At 58.7% G+C, this 5,859-nt stretch overlaps 1 protein-coding gene across 3 annotated transcripts in view; it reads left to right on the top strand.

Annotated features, from left to right (window-relative positions):
* Nucleotides 1-4,979: 4,979 nt before the first annotated feature.
* Nucleotides 4,980-5,859, top strand: part of KANK3 (KN motif and ankyrin repeat domains 3) — a 12,576-nt gene continuing 11,696 nt past the window's right edge. Inside the window, exon 1 of one of the 3 annotated variants that reach the window (XM_057376859.1) lies at nt 4,980-5,059. The gene's annotated coding sequence lies outside the window, so the exon portion shown is untranslated. The remainder of the gene's footprint in view (nt 5,060-5,859) is intronic. The other 2 variants (XM_057376861.1, XM_057376860.1) reach the window with 2 other exon arrangements.

Below are 5,859 nucleotides of genomic sequence, written 5' to 3'. Positions count from 1 at the left end.
CTCTCCTGCCACCTACGGTGCCCCAGATGTCCCCATGTGCTGCAGGGGCTCCCTGCCGCGTGTCCCGTGACTCGGGGGCCGAGCCACGCTGCTCCTCTTCTTTTCTTCCTCGAGGGAGGAAGGACGCGGATCCCACACGCCCGGCTGGTCCCCATGGGGCTGTTCCTGTCCCCGCGGTGTAGGTGGGCTCAGAGCAGCGAATTCAGAGGCATCACCTACATTGTGCAGCATCTGCATGAAAAGCTCCSGTAGATCGGACACTTTCCAGCTTGTCCCTGCTCGCTGGCAAAGAACGAAGCAGCTGGACACTGGCCCCGGGCTGGACATGCTGGGGCTCTGGACAGAGAGCAGCAGGAGGGAGCTCCAGGATGCGGTGGCGCTGGATCCGCACTTGGGGAATGTGTTCCTGTCCTGCAGATGGAGTGCGTAGTTCCCAGTGGAGATCCGAGAGCAGAAAGCGACGGCAGAGGTGCTGCCGGGAGGAGGATTCAGGCTCCGACCCGCCCCCGGAGGGGGGAAGCGGGAGAGCCCCTCTCCTTGGCCCCGCTCCACCGCCGCCAGCTCAAAGGCCCGATTGTCTGCCCGCACCAGATGTGCCGCTTCGGGTGGCGGCACAGAGGGGCTTTTCTGCTCCTCTCAATGACAGATCTGTGCTATTCCCGACGGGAAGGTCCCTCTGCGTCGCCCCGGCCCTTGCCAGATGCCCGGCAGCCGGGAACCTGCCTGCGGCGGGCGCGGCCGGAGAAGGGCGCTCTGTGCGCCGGACACAMGGGACCTTGCCCAATTCCGCTGGAAATGTCAAAAGGGAGCCGGACACCGTCAGCCCGAGGGCTCTGCGGCGGGTGAAGCTGGGGCAGGGGGAGTGGAGACGTGAAAACAGCTGGAAATAACTCTCCGGGGAAAAACTGGGTTTGGTTTGCTCCTGGCTTTGCAGGMCAGAGAGACGTGCTGGGGAGGAAATACCCTCTTTGTCCTAAGGACACACAGCACACAGCTGGCATCTTTGCTGGGTGCTAGAGGGCAGAGGGCACAGCAGCAGAAGGGATTCGGGGGCTGGTTTGTGCTCCTCGTGTACAGACAGCCCCATCCTGCTCTGCTGGGTGAAGGGACGAGCTGGAAATTAGGTGGGTGAAGCTGACACCACATCACCCACCAGGTGGTGGGGACATCCTTGTCCCCCACTCAGGGCAGGGTCTCTGCCTGTCACCGAGGGCTGGGGATGTCAGGGCTGCTGCCCCTGAAGGGCATTTCCCATGGAGAGCAGAGCTGGGACCCCACCCTGCTGCAGGACCGAAGTCTCAGGAGTTCACAGGGACAGATGCTCCCCTTTCCGGGAGTCACCCCTTTTGGGGACAATCAGTGTGGGCAGCTATTTTCAAAACTCATTTTACAGCCTGCTGGCTACAGGTGGACATGAGGGTACARCCCAGAGCCCCTAAAGGAAAAAGGCCATTTTGAAGGAGCACAGTATTTCAGCCAAGATGACAGATTCTCAAAGCAGCCCAGGCTACAAATCCTCTGCACGCAGCATGATCCCAATACGGGAATGTCCCAGAGCTGGGAGCATCCCACTGATGGATCTCACTGACTGTTGGGGTGTGTTTAGGGCCGTGTAACAGCAGGACACACTGGCCGTTGGGGCAGGTCCCCCTGGTGTGCCGGCGGGGCTGGCCTGCGGCCAAAGCAAACCCCGGCTGCAGAAAGCCTGCACGGCATTTCCCTCTGCACTGATAAGGCTGAGCTGCAATCACAGCCATGAGAAAAGCTGTCCTGGCCTTCCCCAGGCGAGCCCAGTGCCGTGCCAAGCACATCAAGGATTGCCCGAGATAAAAGCCCTCACCCTGTGCGCCGCACAGGCACGGAATGTCACCTGCGGCCGGCTAGATCAGAGGGGACACAGGTGGGGGACAGCGGGAAAGGGCTGGTCTTGTAGGGTCATGCTGGGGACAAGAGGACACACGTATCTTAGAGGAAGGTAGCGGGAGGTGGCACAGAGCAGGAGGCTCCCACGGAGAGGGACGATGGCATCCCAGGGTGTCATTGCAGGTGATCTGTGTTTGATGGAGGGGCCACAGCAGGGCCCTAAACTGGGCTCCAGGGGGTCTCCAGGAGGTGGGAAATGGCAAGGGAAGAGGCTGTTGGTGAGGAGTCTGTGTGGTGGCTGTCCTGCTGTTGGGGTTTGGCTTCCCCCAATGGCTTCAACCTCCATGGGAGCCCTTTCCCTGCCAGCTTGGCTGGGTCTGAGCTCCCTGTGTGCCCCCACAGCTCCTCAGGGACCCCTCCCCAGGTCCAGCCAGCTCAGGTCCCACAGCTGGAGAGCTGGGGAAGCGGCTCCAGATCCTCTCTCAGGTTCTTTGTTTTGCTGCAGCATCCCAGGGAGGAAGGATCCAAGCAGAGAAGTGACGAGAGGAAACGAGCTTCCTGTTCACTCCCAAACCTGCAGGCAGAAAACAAGGACATCCTGCTGGGCTGGCTGGCCAGGGACACTGAGCCTGTGGGAGGGCAGCATGCTGGGCTGGGATATTGCTGCTGTTGACATCCTTTCCTACAGGGACTGGGCCAGACAGAGCCTCACAGCTTTTGCCTCTGGTCCYACACCGTGCCTGGCCTGACCAGCTCGTTCATGGGGCCATGGAGGGGATGGTGCAGCCAAGAGCCGGGCTCAGGCAGGCTTGGTGGAGCTGGAGCAAGCAGAGATGAACTCAAGCAGCCAGGAGATGGCTGGAACACATCCCATCATGTGYTTGTCAGGTGAGCCCTSAGCATGCACAGCTCCTCCCTGCCAWGGACCACCACTGGCCAGTCTGGACACCCAGGATTGGACACCCAGGACTTTGGAGCCCACGGTGGGTGGACAGAGGAGGAGTAGGATCCTGTAGGATCCTGCTGCCATGGAGGAGATCAGGGTGCCCAGGGCTGGGGGTCCCACTACCAGGGAGCAAATGGAGTCATCCAGAGCTGCAGCAAGAGGAATGGCTGGTGCTGCAGCACATGGGGCTGTAACAGCAGGACAGCATCTGCAGGAGCATTTCTCAGGGTCTCTCTATCCAGGAGCCACATGAATGACATTGAGTGACAGCAAATGCCTGCTCATAGCCTGCCAAAGGCCTGGCCAAGCTCTGTGTGTTTGCTCATGCACCAACACCATCCAGTTCCTGTGCTGTGTGTGGGGACAGGGGGACAGCCAGGGAGGACAGCCTGTTTGGTCAGCCTGCTGTCACCTCCAGTCTGCAGTCACCTTCTCATGCTGCAGAGAAGCACCTGCCTGTGCTGGGGTGACTCACAACACACGCACACAGACACACACTTCCTACTGCTCTGATGGGAAAACAGAGGCACAATCACATTCACAGTCCCAGTAAGGGACTGGCAGAGAGAAAAAGATTGGGATTCACAGGGGAAATAATTTTTTGAGACCTTCTTCTGGACCAAAAAARAGCTTTCTAATGTATCTGATTCTATGAAAATTAATCACCTCCTGGAGCTCTTTKTTCAGGTGGACACTCTTAGGGGGGTCAGGGCTGGTTTTGATGGCCATCATGAAGGAACAGCTGTGCCAGACCCAAAAATGATGCCATGAAAATCAGCAGAGCACCAGACAACTGAATGACAGCTTCCAGCACCAGGAAACCACCGAGTTTTTTGGCAGAACTGCTCCTACAATAGCAACASAAGCCTGGCTAGCCCTCCCCATCCCTCTGTGTAGGGTTATGGRACAGATGCTGAACACAAGAGCTTGGTCCCAGACTGTGGAAGCCCCTGGTCCTTACRTGCAGTGTTTCCCAGACTGAGCATCTGTGCATCTTTCACCCACACAGGCTCCAGCCCTACAACCTCACAGCTGCACTTTGGTTAACCCAGATCTTGGCACAGGCGTGGGAGCAGCTGCTGCCATTTGCCTCCAAGCCAGGGTTCAGCTACACCTGCTGGGCACTGTCACCAGGCAGGCAGGTGCCACAGCTCCAACCGGTCCTGGCTCAGCGTCCCCGGCCTGGGGTCACCATGCTGGTCACCARCTGAGGCTTCAGAAGCACTTTGTTCCATGTGCTCTGCTCCTGGATGCAGATGGGATTTACAGGGGGTGTGAAGACCAACCAGCCCATGTGAGCTCTGTGGCCATGCTGCGTATTTGTGTCCCACGTAGTTTCTGCAGAAAACAATGAATATAAGAAACAAGGGTTGTCCCTTGGGTTTCATTCTTCTCCATGACCAGAACTTCGAGCCAGAGAAGCCTGATCCCTGCAGGGAACAATGTAACCCGCCTTTTACAAAGGCTGCTGGTGAGTCYCAGCCTGGAAATATCTCTGAGCTGCCATGGATTTGTGGTCCAGCACCACATTCAGGCAGCCCTAGGGCTGTATTTCTTTGGTGGTACTGCATGGTTCCAAGTGTCCCCACTCTTCCACAGCTGAGCCCAGTGCTGGGGTGGCAGCAGTCACAGGTGGGTCTGGCACCCACAGGGCTGCAGTGACATCACTTTCTCAAGCTCATGTTTCCTCAACTCCTTCTCTATTGTTTTTTTTTTTCCTCTTTTTGAGGAGGAAACGAGAATTGCTGTCTGGAGGTGGGTGACATTTTTGTCAGATGTCCAAGAGCAGAGTGAGGGATGGGACATGGACCCATCATGAAACTCTGAGCTGGGATGTGGGGCACAAGCTCCACAGTGCAGCTGGCAGGTGTGCACTGGTAGGTCTTGGCTCATCATGCCAGACTTCACCCTTGCTGACCTGGACAGAGAAAGCAAAGCTGCACAGTGCAGAGGACCCAACCAATTTCTTCGCCAAGCAGTCAGTGAATGGGTAAAAGTGGTGCTATTCCAGACCTGCTGGGGAGACTTAATGAGGGCATGAAATCACCAAGCTCATTACCACAGGATGCTGGGGAGGCCAAGTATGCAAATGGATTGGAGAGGGACGAGGTCTGTCAGTGGAGGTAGATTCATTAGAGTTATTAATGTACTTCCGTCCGGACGCAAAYCCTTTCTCAGGAAGTCCCCAGATTGCCAGCCAGCAGCTGGGAGGGACGTCGGGAAGCACATCTTGTTTCTTCTGCTCTTCCCGTGAGTAGTGTTACAGAAGAGCCAGACATGGAAAAATACCCGTGAGGTTCAGAGCTAGCTGAAAAGGAAAAGGAAAAAAAAAAAAAAGGAAAAATCCTTGCTGAGGGTTTCAGCACTGAAAGGGTCCTGAGCAGTTAATGAGGGCAAGCTCTAAACGGGGGAACGGCTGGGCTCCTTACGGGATGGGGGAGAGCTCAGAGCTCGCGGCTGAGCAACCAGCACGGGAAGCAGGCGGGGAAGAAAGCTGGCAAGAAAAGGAGACAAACAGCCGCTGCTGGGACAGGGCGGGCTGCCAGGAAACCCAGCGGGGCCAGGCCCGGGGAGCCCAGCCAGGGCCAGAGGCGCACGGCTCCCGGCCATGRGGGGAACGAGGGCAAGAGAGAGGGGCAGGGGCGGCCGTGCTGAGGGGAGCACGGTGGGACAAGGAGCTGGACCCCGGGCACCCCCGGAGCCCGGCCAGCAGCGGGGTTGATCTCAGGGCAGAGGATACCCCAGCATCGGGGTGATGCGGGCAGGGGGTCCCCCTTTCTGCAGGGTGACCATCCCCGAGGTGTAAGGTTAGGGAGAATCCCGACCCCAGGGGGACTGGAGCGGGCGCACCCCATGTCCAGGGTAACCGGGACAGGGGACCTGGGGGTGACAAGGGTAGGGGACACCCCTCCCCCCAGGGGACAGGGACGGGGCACGTCCCACGCCGGGCAGCCCCGGGGACAGCGATATCCCGTGGCTAGCGGGGATGCGGCGGGGCGAGCGGCCGGGGGCGGTCCCCGTCCCGTCGGGCCCGGAGCCGGTCCCCGCCC

This window comes from Malurus melanocephalus, unplaced genomic scaffold (genome assembly GCF_030028575.1).
Source record: "Malurus melanocephalus ecotype Western Australia unplaced genomic scaffold, MMel_1.1 scaffold_293, whole genome shotgun sequence".
Taxonomy (NCBI): Eukaryota; Metazoa; Chordata; class Aves; order Passeriformes; family Maluridae; genus Malurus; species Malurus melanocephalus.
This window is presented reverse-complemented; position numbering and strand designations above follow the sequence as displayed.